This window comes from Alligator sinensis, unplaced genomic scaffold, assembly GCF_000455745.1.
Source record: "Alligator sinensis unplaced genomic scaffold, ASM45574v1 scaffold321_1, whole genome shotgun sequence".
Taxonomy (NCBI): Eukaryota; Metazoa; Chordata; order Crocodylia; family Alligatoridae; genus Alligator; species Alligator sinensis.
Window position 1 is genome coordinate 3294495 of NW_005841969.1, and position 13916 is coordinate 3308410.

Consider the following 13916-nt stretch of genomic DNA (forward strand, 5'->3'; position numbering starts at 1 on the left):
AAAATATTTGCAGCCTTTTAGAGTCACAATGAGATTTCTATTTAATAAAGCTCCCCTTGTGCTCCCACATACAATTTTCCATAATATAAACCAAGTAAGCAAATTTCTAGGCTAAGATCAAAAACATTTTGTCTAAAAGAAGGAAAAAACCCTCAAGGGCCCTTGGTTGCTGCTTTTTAACGTGACAAGCATTTAAAAGCATAATTGATGGAGCAGTTGACTTGGCTTTTGACCAAAACAGTTCACATGCTGTAGCAATGTAGCAGAAGTCATGCTAATACACATAAAAAACATAACAACTGCATCATAAAAGGTGGAGAAAAAGATATTCTAAATAAATACATGTTTTTAATGGCCATGGTAAAGTTGAAAGCTTAACCCAGAGACTAGAGTGGCCTCCAGTTACCTCACTCTATGTCCACCAGTAAAATATACTGAAGCCATTTTATAACCTCTCTTGTATACTTTTTTCTCTCAAATAGTAAGCTATGAAAGCTATGGACATAATATAAATGAAATTGTCAAGAGTCAAGGTTCATAGTGCAAAGCATTTGCCTCCACCATGTTGAAGAAAGGGTAAAATAGGTTGTTCATCAAAAATCATCAGCTTCTAAGCTACAGGTCACTTTTTGATCCAAAGGATAATAATATTTCCTTTCAGCCACAAATTCCAATGTAAATGTGTTCTATGGTATCTTTCAAAATGCCTTTTTTTGAAAGGCATAGATGTTTCCAACAAATTCAGGTATGTCTACTCTAATCAAATTCAGATATGTCTCTGCCCCTTTTTATAAAACTAATATTAAACATGCTCTCAGGTTTACTCTGTGCTAAAGCTCTACTATCTTAGACTACATAATCCTGTTTTAGCCAACACTCTGCAGGTCAGCCAACAGAAGCTGTTGACCAACTTAGAAGTTATTGCAAAATAATTCTAAGTATGTCATTTGTACAAGGGCACTGATAGCTTGAAAATCAAATTTCTACCTGAAAACTGTGTTCTTAGTCCTGTGAATGAAAGAGACCGGAGACACATATTTTTTGTGAGTTCATTTACTTTATGTATTTGAAAATATTCCATATATAACCAATTTACTGTTTACTGAGAGTCACTAATGGTTCCTCTTTCATGCACAAAATGATACCACACTCATGCATGCTTTTTTCCAGGTGCTGCAAGGTTGTTTACTCTTAAGAGTAGCACAACGCTGAAAGCCAAACAGACAAGAAACAGACATATACACAGGCAGCTCTGAGTACATCAGATTCACCCAAAACATCTTTCGAAATGGCAGAAGGAACAGAAAGCCGTTTTTAAAAATGTTTTTTAAAGAGTTGCTTATCAGAAAATATTAATATTAGTTGGTGTTCATAAATGCAAATGCAAAGTTTCTCTGGATTTCTTTTTTAAATTCAAAACAGGTACAGTCTTCCAAAACACATGAAGAGATTGCAAGCCTGTCTACTGTCACCTCAGCCAATTGCAGTGCTTTAGTCCCAACATATACTTGTTGGGCCTACAGCTGGGCAGGAAATAGTTTTCCAGAAGCCCAGGGAAAAAAACTGTGATTTTTCATTTTTTTCCCAATTCCAAATGATGATGGTAAGTTACAATTTTGAAAATCAGCAAACAAATTCAGTTGCCCATCAACACATTTCATTTAAATAATTTCAAAATATTTCATTTGAATTAGAATCTTTTCAGATTTTATTTTTTTGTTGTAAATTACATTTATAATTAAAAGACATTTCAAATGGAAAAAGGACATTGTCATTGAAAAATATTGAAATAGGATGTTTTAAAAACATTCAAACATTTTGTAATTTTTTTCAAAACGGTGAATTTGTCTAAAGAGCCCTTTATGGGAAAAAATTAGTTTTAATAAATAAGCATGTTTTGATGGAAAAACATTTCATTAAAAAATTCCTGAACAGTTGTAACTGGGTCCAACTCAAGTTCAATTTGAGACCTGGATTCTTCCAAATTTTAGAGACCTCTCCAAGGTTTTGGTGCAAGTCTGCTCTTGCAGATACCCCCAAACATTCTAATAAAACCAAGCCCACAATGATCTTAATTTGATCTCCCCTTCAAAAATTCAGATTTAATCCTCAAACAATTGCCTCACTACCTTTGTGCAGATGAGGTGGTGACTTCCTGCCCCTGAAGTCAAAGGGAGTTTTGTCATTGATTTCATTAAGCGCACATTGCAGCATGACAGCCTCTCCTGACAATTTTAACTAGTTGCCTTACTATCTGATTATAAAGAATTCTGAGCACATGAAAATGAAAATGATCTTTAACTGATTCAGCATGCTAAAACAGCTCTCCATAATTACACGGCTTACAATTATTACAGGTGCACAGACTGAACTGGTACAATTTCAATCCCTATTGGCCTTTCTTTAAACATGTTCCAGAGCACAGCATGTTTCTCTATTGTTTGGCACCAAACAATTCCTACATTTCAGTGGAGATGGCAATCAGCTGTGATGCATATGTGCAAGGGTGAGAACTGTTGAAGTCTCTCTTGATTTCCTCTTTGTCAGAAAAACTAGAGGGCTTGCTAATGTGCTTTTAAAGTATATATCATTGTTATTCAGTGTTAAACATAACATTCAGTTTGTCAATAGATGCAAAAGGTCGATTCCTCATTTCTGCTTCCTGGATTACCACTTCTGCAACAGAGAAGGAAAAATAACAAGAATACTCAGAAAATTATGCCCTCCCCAAGTATTTTTGTTTATTTTTTAAAATGAGAAGGGAGACATTACTTCAAGGGATTGACAATACAGAATAGACTGTTTTCTAAGCATCATCTCAAATCCAGCCCAAGTCACTTATAACCAAAAATTTGCACCATACTATAGAGGTCCCCAACTCCTGCTATTTAGTGAGTAGGAAACCAGTACTTCAGGGCTGCAATTAGGTAGGCAGTCAGGCAAGGACCAGCTGCAGAGCCACAGGCAGCCAGAGAAAACTACGGGAATCAAAGTACAGCAGGGGAGAGGGCATGGGTTGCTGCTCAGCAGTTCAAGCTGCAGCTCCTGCTGGCAGGATGTGTACCCGGCTAAGAGGAACCCCCTGGCCAAGGACAAGGCTATGTGACCAAAAAGGGGTGGAGCCCAGAACACTTAAAAGCCTAGCCAAGGCCGATACCTGAGGAAGCTGCAAGAGGTAGCAGCTACAGGGGAGGGTCTGTTACCCAGAAACAGCGCGAGGCGGGGTTAGGTTTGAAATATGGCTGGTCCAGAACCAGGGGACTGCATGTGGCTGCTAGGGGTTCCAGCAGTAGGGGAGGCTGAAGCCTAAATAGAGCCCTTCCATGATCTGGGGTCAGGAGGCCACAAGGAGCTAAAGCCACATCATTCAGAGGCTGGGAGATAGCTGCCCTGCAGAGTTGGGAACTCAGGGGCTGAGCCCAGGTAAAAAGCCTGGGGCCCAGTTAAAGGATTGGGGGCGGGGGTTGGGCTAACCTTGCCTGGGCCAGGGACTCCAGGGAGCTGGGACAGCACATGAGACAGGACCAGGGGCCTGAAGAACGAGACACAGGGAAGGCTGAGGCTGACAAAGTTGGGCCAGAAGAAGTGGGCTGGAGGCCTGTGGCCAGAATAATTGCGAGCTAAAGCCAAGAGGGCTGAGGCCCGTATAAGAAGGCAAAGAGTTTTGACAGAGTAACAGGTGTGAGGCTTGGGTGTGGTTGTAGGAGAGTATGGAAGCTGTGATTTAGTCCATAAGGTAAATGGGGTCAGAGGAGTCTGTTCAGCATGTTGAGAGCTAGCAACCAGAGGGGCTGAAGTCCTGGGCTATGAGACTGAGGTCAATAGGGGGCAGAGCCCCAGGCCAAGTTGACTCTGAGTAGGAGTAGAGCTAAGAGCACCCTGAGCTCATTAGCCTCTGAGGGCAGCCTCTCTATTTGTACCAGCAAGGCGAGGCAGCAGGGTGAGACCCTGAGAGGCTGGAGTGGGTAAGCAGGCAGGATTCAGGTGGCCACTGGGGAGCTTCTGCTGTTGGGGCCTGTTCTGCTACAGGACGGTATAGTGTCTGATGTGAAGAGTTTGATTGTATCACTCCACTACAAAATGGAGCTGAAAGCTGGTAAGGCAGAATAGAAGCTTGTAGTCCCCTAGCTATATACAGTTGGTAGAACAGTTGGTAGTTGGTAGAAAGCTTTAATATTGAGAGCTAGCACATGAATGTCTAGCCTGTAAATGCTAATTTCACACAGAAATGACGATCAACTAAAGTTTTGGAGGGGGGGCCTCTGAGATACTAGCATGTGATAACTGCCTATAAATGCTAACTTAATAATGAAAACCATGCAGAATATGAATAAAAATTAAAGCTGTCGGAGTAGTAGTTAGCAAAGCACTGATTGTGAACGTTCAGTGAGTTGCAATACTAAATGTAATTATCTATGATTATTACCAGGCTGGCATTTTTTTGCTACTTGCAAATAGTTGGGCAATCTTTGGATATCTGTGGAAGTAGTTACAAATCCTGAAAGGTTTTAACACAAATGAATGCTTATCCAAAAACATCTGCTGAGGAAATATGTTATTAGTTAAACTACAGCTGCAAATGGATAAATTCCCCTAAGCTTGTAACCTCCTTTCTCTCCCACTTGTGCCTTCGTGGTGCAGTTCCTCACCCATTCATGCTTGCACATCAGTCTGTATTTAAAAAATGTGAATAAAAAGTATTCATCTGATGTTAGCTGACTTGAATTTGAATTTAGCCTTTGGATGAAAAATTAATCATGCACATCTGTGTGTGAACATAATGTCCCTAAAGTGTAATCTAGGCATAACTGGGGCCAAAAATAAGGACACATCTCCAGGTGCATGTGTGCACAGAACCTCTGATACTCACATCAGTTAACAATGCATCTGTGTCTAAACTGAATGTGATTTTGATCACTTGAAGGGAGTATGACAGTAGCTAGTTACCTACTCTAATTGAAAGGGCAGGTGGACAGTCCCTCCCTTCTGCCACATGGTTTAGTGAAGGAAACAGAAGCTAATGTTTCTAAGTCCTTTACTGATGTGGAAACTGCTACCCTCTTACATGCCTCAAGTTTAGGCATATTCCAGAAAGCTCTTTCTGCTGGTGGAAGATCTGAAGTCCATGAGACCTGGTTATGGAAAAAGGAATCTTCTTTTCACCAAGGCAGCAAGCTGTTGGAAATTATCTTATCTTCTATTTCTTCTTTTTAAACTACTGAGCCCTTCCCTGTATGTTGAACATTTCTCCCAGGATTTATAGATTAAGGTCAGTTTAATTCTATCTCCAGGTTAGACAATGAATCCCTTCTTGCTGTGGTTTAGAGTTAGGTTTGTATAACCCAAAAACCCACGTAAGGTTTCTTCAAGATTAAGATGTAACATGACTCCTGCAAGAAGCTGAACAGGCAGCAAGATGTGTTTGTCAAAGGTATCTCCTTATTTGACAAATATAGTTGAGCAGCACAAGCAACATTAGCAAAGTGTATCTGCCCAAAGTTACAAATATCACCCAACAAGTGCAAATTTTACAGTGCAGAAAGTTTGTACTTTCTCAATGTTCCAGACGTGCTTAAAGGGCAGAGAGTAAATATCTGCAGATCATGGGCAAAAACTCAGATTGGCTTACCAAAAAACACTAAGCAGTGTTGGCTTTTCTGTTCAGAACTTGAGGAAATGTGTAGAGGGTTTGTTGTTTTGTGTTATTTGTTTTTGCTTTTTCCCCTCAGTTCACTTGCAAATGTCAAGCTAAAACAATCTTATTGCTTTTCATGTTCATCAACTATGTGTTGGCCTGCTTTTAGTATGCCTGCTTTCAAATGAAAACAAATTCAACATCTGCAATGGAAAATACGTGCTGTCTTTTTTCCCCCCAAAATGCCTCCTTCTAATATCATTCCTACCCACCTGTCTTTTTTTTGTTTCTTCATATTTTTTCTCCCTAAAAACAGACTTCTGAAGCCTTCAAAATTACTCCTTTATAAATAAATAACCCCCCCTCCCATATTCATCAGTCCTCCCCACATTTTTTCAAAACATCCCTCCCCTTGTCAGTAATCTGAGACAGTAATGACCACCTCTCTCATGGAGAAGAACTGAATACAACTCCTTCAGTTTCTGTTACTGCTGCTGCTTGTGTTGGATAATCCAATTCACTGTCTTCTATTCATGGACAAATCTAGACTTTTGAAAGACAGAGGTGCAGGTGATCAAGTGCGGCATCATGTATGAACCAACACATTTTTCTCCAGTTAAAAATAAACTAGATGCTTTATTAATATGTTAGGGCCTAAAGGCTGTATGTAAGTAAAATGAATATAATTTCATTGGGATGAATTAAAAACAATCTACAGGGCTGTAAGATAGGAGCTTCACTACTAGGACCAGTTAACAGACAGCAAAACAAAGCCTAGCTTGACTGGTGGAACATCAAGAACATTTAAAAAGGAGAGGTTCATTGATACCTGTGGAATGAAGAATTTAGAAGGGATCAGGTAGATTGTAGTCAAATGACTCCTTCCGCACTGCCTTACTAGAAATGCTGCTGCTACTGCCAGGCAGTTGGTTTTAAACTTTGGGTAGAGCAGGAATCAACAGGGTTGCTGCAAAAAGCAGTGACATAAACTGTTGTCATTGCCTGACTAACCTGAAGAGCAATGTTGCAATGCCAGCAGAAGCAAGAATCTCACACATTGAAATCATGAAGTTCATAAACACAGAATTAATGACAGATTTAACTGTCCTGGAGACAGCATTAAATTGATCTCACTCTGTGTGCCCCTTGAGATGCATGCAACCTGCAAGGAAGGTCTCTGGAATTAATAATGCAAGATAAAATGGCTTCAAATAGCTTACTGCCTCGGTAGAAGAAAGATTCTTCCCTTAAGCCTGAAAGAAACTGGGTTCCAGAGGTTTCTGCCCTTTCACCAGTCCCAGGTAAGACTGAACAAGTAGACTGATATCAAAACTCAACATTACCTTCAGTAAGTGCCAGGTTACAGTGGGTTAACACCTAGCCTCTTCCTTTGATGTGTTGGGTTGTCTGCCTTTACTCTTCAGCAAAACAGCCTTATTCTATAACCACCTATTATTTCAGACTGTTATCAAAAGATGGGACCATTCCCTCAAAATGCAGGAGGCCATTCTTCTTGGGAAAGGGATGAGCTGCAAAGAGAAGCTTAAATAAGTCACAAGCTAATATCTGAAAACAAAACAGATACCTAAAAGGGTTGTCAAACTATCAAGACATCCTATAGGAGAAATTATAGACTACAGTTTTGATGCTAAAGATCACTGTTATATTTTTAATGATTTTTATAAAGGGACAGAAGCTTTGTCGAGAAATCTGTTGAGAGGAACATATAATTGTTCATAAATATAATAGGATACTGCAAGAGACACAGAGAGCCCTTAACACAACCTAAGAGCAATAAATAAGGGGGAGGAGGGGGTTGAAGAAAACATAAGGGACATCATATCACACCTAGCAGGAGGAAATTTACTCTGAACCCTTTAATCTTCTCCTGCAGAACATTTAATAACAGGAACATCTCAGGTTTACTGAAAAGATTAATGGGCTACCCAGGGGTTACCGTAAACTACAGTAACATAAATAGCAATCATTTGTGCATAGTGATATAATAATAATGCAACAAGCTCAGTAACATACCTATGTCCTTCACTAACAACCAGAGGAAATGCACATAGGTCCCTTAGAGCACACATACCAGATTCCCATCAGCAGTATCCAGCATTTCCTTTCTCTTCAGGTTTTGATGAAAGGTGATAACATGCTACAAATCATCTGCCCAAACTCATTTATTGGCTCAGTGGAAATTCTTTCCAAAAAGATTTTGACAATAATGTCATAACCACCCCCTTCTTGCTGATTTGTTGGTGCTATAGAACAGGCAGTCATCAGAGGGTTTTACAACTGTTGCAATAGTGTTTTCTATTTATGGCTATTGGAAACTGAATTTATGGTCTCTGAAAGGCTTTTGAGTTTTGACTGACAGCTCTGGAGAATGAAATCCTTTATTTAATAAATTCCAGGGGATTTAATAAGCAAAGAATCCAGAACTGATTCCAAAAGGTGAACCTACACTCAGTAACTCGTTGATGCAGTTAATCCACCATGATGGCTAAGGCCTTCTTCTTTGTAGTGTTACATTTAAATGCACTTTAAAAAGTACTTAAATGTATTTTTTAACTCAGAACCATTGCTAGGCAGTTGATACAAATGACACAAAGGAGGAAATGTTAAAAGTCTTGAAAGGAGTCAAAATACATGCCAATAAAATGTATGCTACATTGGCTTCAAAAAGTACTTCTCTCTCTATTGTAAGACTAACACATTATTCATTTCTGAGCAGCTTTGGAAAATAAAACCAGTTGAAATACTAGTACTGCTGGTTTGCTCCAGTCTTGGGGTTAAGTAACTATAAAGTAGATAGTTCAAAAGCACTCCTTGTCAGTTAAGGTTCCTTGGGTGAATCTGATATCTTTTATTAGACCGACTCAAATAGTTGGAAAATAATTATTAAGCAAGTTTAACCTTGATTCCACTGAAGTCACAGAGAATTTTTCCAACACTGAGCACTTCTGAAAATCCCTTTATGGGGCTACTCATGCTTTCTTACTTACTCTTCATTGTTCAGGGGTAATCCAAACAATCTGTGCTTTTTGGTTGGTGAGAAGAGAACAACCTCTATTAGCTCAATGGGTTTAAAAATTATGCTGGACTTTTGAACACTTTCAATCAACTTCACTGAAGAAATTAGAGATTGGTCATTTTTTCCAACCTGTGACAATGGGCCTTTCTGTCCTATGCCAATGCGCCTTCAGGAGCTTTTAAAGGGACAGTGGAACAAATTCAAGGTTTAGACTGGTTATGTATTAATGTGGTGAGATTGCATGCTCTATGATACCACTCTTGTTAAAATCTATTGAATAAAATGGAGCATATACAAGGGAAGGGAGTTCTTGTTAAATATTCACAGTGCAAGTAAAAGTGAGCCCCTGACAATCAATCAATTGGGTATATTCTGTTTATTTTTCTACAAGTAAGATAAGATGTATTACTTGAGCAACACCATACTGCGCACATGAGATGCTTTCCATCCAGGGACCTCAAAGTGCTTTACAAACACTAATGATTTTAGCCTCAGAATTTCTGTATTTTACAGATGAAGAAGTCAAAGTGCAGAGGCCGACCTGTATGTGCTTCTCAAAGTCATGTAGCAAATTTGTGGTAAAGTAGAGACTCTATAACAAAATCAAGCACATGCTTTCTTTCTATCACATGCAAGTGGACAGATACATCACACTTCAAACAATAAGAAAACAATGTAATTGTTCATTACTTCAAAAATATTTTACAGGTTTTCACCCTCTAAATAGTTAAAAAATGCACAACGGTAGTAATCATGGGGTGTTGGTAACTTACCCAAAGTTTTCTGGGTAAATGTGATATCTTTTATTCGGCCAACTGAATAGCTGGACAAATTGTTCTTTAAAATTACAGACTTTCTCTGTGCCTGAAGAAGGGCGCTTGTGCCCAAAAGCTTCTAAACAACAATTTTTCCAATTATTCAGTTGGTCTAATAAAAAATATCACATTTACCTAAATAAACTTGTCTAACAGTAGTAATATAATGCAGTAAAGATCAGATTAAAACTTTGTTACAAGGGATATAAATGGAAGTAATATTTTAAAGGTCCCAATCCTGTATTCCTTACAGTTGCAACATTTTCACTGAAATCTAGGAAACTTTTGATTCAATCCACCCTAAGGTTACAGCCCATTCAGCTTCATTGTTAAACAGTTAAAATCCAAAATGCTATACTTTCTTTTGCTGCAAAAGGTCCTGGTTTGCCTTTGGTATTGTATTATTGTATTGGTATTATAAGCATAAATTTTTATGGACATCTAACCTGTGATCAAGCATTCAGTAATATTCCTGTTCTGCAAGGTATTGAGCACATCTCATTCACTTGATGGAGGACAGAATAGGACTCTTGGTGACCATAACTAAGGCTATGATTCAGTATGTTACTTTAGCACAGGAGTGAGCAAAATGTGGCCCGTGGGCCAGATGTGGCCCTCCAGGCCATTCTATTCAGCCCACGGGGCCCCTCGAATATTTAGAAAATTAATATTAATCTGCCCTGGGCTGCCTGCCATGCAGCCCTTGATGGCTTGCCAAAACTCAGTAAGTGGCCCTCTGCCCAAAATAATTGCCCACCCCTGCTTTAGCTTTACCCAAATTTTGACCATCTGTAGTCCCTCTGAAGTCAAAGGATGAAAGTACAAGGTTAACATAAAGCTTTGGCACCAATAGTGTGCCATGCATTACGTGACTCTTATCACATGGATGTTCCTGAGTCACTGAAAACATACACACTTGCATATGATTAAAACTATGTGTAGTAGATGCAGAACTCCACCTGCCATGTATTCTAATCCATTTTGTATGTTTAATATACATATTTGCATATTTCATAGTATACATTTACCATATAGGCTGCCAGACAGAATTCAAGTAATCTGAATGAATAAATATTTGTGTGTTGAATTTTATGGTGAAGTCACTGCTGTCACTTATGTCAGTTTATGTGTTAATTTATTGTTAAAAATGAGTGTAAATGTTTTTTAACTAGAAGGGGTGAATGATTTCAGCTCTTTATATATTATTTAAATCATAACAGTTTGATAGCCATTACTATGGAGAACGACAGGAAAATAGCTCAAAGTAAAATTAATCATATTCATCATTAACTTAATTTTAGTCTGTGTATCTTCCATAGACATACAGAGTTTGTGCTGCTATGCGAGCTGGATATATTTTTCTGCCATCTCAGGTCCAAGAAGTCTGTGGGGCATGTTGCCTGTTACAATGTATTTTAAATTTTGAATGGTCACCTGGAGGAAGCCACAGATGCAGTAATGTGATAATTCTTCAGGTTTTCTGACTGAATGGGCCTTTTTGTGTGTTCAGGAAGGGAAAAAAGGAATGATTTACACTCATTTTATTAAAGCCTGTGTGGAAGGAAGGGAAGTGCATGGCCCAAAAGTTGTGTGAGGTGGAAACAGGCCAGACATTTAATGAACATACTGAATGGGGTTATTCGTTCCACCCCTCCACAGTAAGAAAACACTAGGTAATGCTAAGTAACTAAATAAGTGTATGAGCTTTTCCAAAATCTACTCGGAAAGGGGACCATATGATACAATGGAGAGTCCCATAGATTTAGATATTTTGGATGTACATCCACATTTTAAAAGTAACTTTCCAAAGCAAACTGAATTTTTGAATCACTGTTTTTAGGTCATCATTTTGAATTCCTCACTAATTTTATATGTATTTTTCCAGTGTTTTTGGCTGGTTTACTGCCTCCTGATAGTAAAACTGCATGCCCAAAGACACAGTAAGTTTACTCCCCTTCCTATAACTCATACATGTAATACAGCAAACTTACTGTGTGTTTGGGCATGCAGTTTTGCTATCAGGAGGCAGTGGTATGCTTAGTAAAAATGTTAGAAAGATGGGATAGCAGCACTTCATGTGCCAATTGTTTTACTAGAGTATGTTTGAAAAGAGGGTTTCTAAAATAACAAATCAATGGCACCAACAAGAATGTTTCCTTGTCCATCTCCATCTAAAAGAAACTAGAGATACACAAATCACTGAAAAAGGCAATTTTGAAATATCTGCAACCATAGGTAGTACCTGGTAATTAGCACGTTGCCAAGGAAATAAATCAAATGACACATTTGTTTTGGTTTTCCTTTTATTAAGATTGATTTATTTTGGCAAAGGAGAGCAGTGATTGTGGTTAGATTTTTTAAGGAACAAAATGAAGGGACAATATAGAGAGATTGATTAACTGTTTTGGTTAAAATAATATGCTCCTGAACCTGAAACCAATAGTGAATTAGAAGTTCTGAAATGTTCAATTCCCATAACAATTTCAGAGGGAGAAGGAAGAATCACTAACAGTGCATTAGTCCTACTTGGCTATTGTGTAATTTCTGGAAGGATCCTAGAGACCTTCCAGCTCTGGTTTCCTATTTTGGGCTAGCCAAGATGCCTGGTGCTCCCCTCTAGATGAGCTGAGGTAGTACCAAGTAGGCTGTTCCTTCCACCTCACAGAAAACCTCTTGGGTTAGAGAAAGGGTGGCTGGCCAACCTGTGTCATGCTTTCCACAAGTGGCATGGGTACCCTCCTGTGTGTGGCACATGGCTGATTGGGGAAAGGAAAGGCAACAGAGCAACAGATAGGGCAGGCATCAGGGCAGAATAGCTGATGGGGCAAGAGTTACAGGGCAGGGAGTAGAAAGTAAAGCAACAGATCAGGCAGGGGAAGGTTTGTAATGGCACTTGGGGAGGGCATGTGGCATACCTACCAAAAAAGTTAATTCCCACTGGGTTCGAGAAATAATATACTACTTAGATCATGTGCTTTCCGGGGCATTGTTTTATTTTAATTAGCACCTAGCCCAGTAGAGTCTAGATCTGCAACTAGTTTCTAAATGGCATGGTAATACAAATAATACTACTCACTTGCCAATTGCAAAATGCTTGCAGATCTTGAAGTAGAAATATGCTAAGGCAGCTAAGACTAAAGTTAGGTTCTAATTAAAATATCGTCCTTATATAAATCATTGGAAAAGTCCAGTGCTTAGTTGTGGGTTGCCAGATGTAATTTGTCCCAGTATTCACATACACCAAAACCTGTCCTCTCTTTTCATATCTCTTTTTGTGTATGTCTTTGAAATCCAGATGTCTACTACTGATCAGACTCAGTAAACATACTGTAGTTTTCTCAACCTTAAATTTGTACCTTTAGTTGCAAGACCTATAAACTGTAGTGGGGAGTCAGCTTTAAAAATGTAATACTTGTTCCCTCATCCCTTTCCAAGAGCACATTGCTGCTATTTGCAGTGGAAAAATAACTTTGAACACTTTCCAAAATAACAAGCATGCAAATTACATCTGTCTGTGTTGGGAATAGAACTTACAGTAACCTCTTAGACATTGCTTCCTTTCAATATTTTTCAGATGGAAGGGCTTGTTTTCTCAGTAGAGATTTAGAAATGTCACACAGATATGTCTGTTTTCCAGAAAGATAACCCCATATGGTACCGCATGCCATATCTTTAAAAGAGTCTGTTTTAAAAATTATCCCTGAACTACACCTCTCCCCTGGGCTCACTATTCACAAAACTAACATCTGCACATCTGTTCTTCATACCTCAAATTAAGAAGTACAGAAAATAAACTATAGATTAAATCAGCAAGAGGTTGCTTCACACCCTAAGATTCCCACAGACTTCTTAGAATAATTATAACCTTTTGGAAATGAACCCTATAATTAATCCTAAACACTCAGCTTCTGCTATGAATCTTCCCAAACTTTTATATTTAGGATTTTCCCAAACTGGAATTGATTCAACTTGATGGAATTGATTGAAAAATTAATTAGATTCATAATTGCAAAAATCTGCACCAGAAAAATGTCGGAATACATGGCTTCATACATTCCATGTATGAATGTATGAATTCATACATGGAATGTATGAATACATGTATGAAAATGTTCCTGCTACCTAAAGCAGCCAATTAAAAAATTTAGTCTGGCCTCCTTCACCTGCCTACTACCTATCCTTCATCACAGTATTTTCCCTGAATCCCAGTCATACCACTATATTGTGCAATCTTTATATCTGCTCAATCCACTTATCTCTAAATATTCCTGGAGACCTAAGAGACATAGGACCTAAGATACATAATGGCAATATGATACAGAATTTGGTTGCATTTGCTTGACCAAAGTCTGGGTAAGAGAAAAAGAGGCAAAGGAAATGAGTAAGTGAGAGAATGTCAAAGGTGAGAATAATTTTAGAAAGTGTAGGG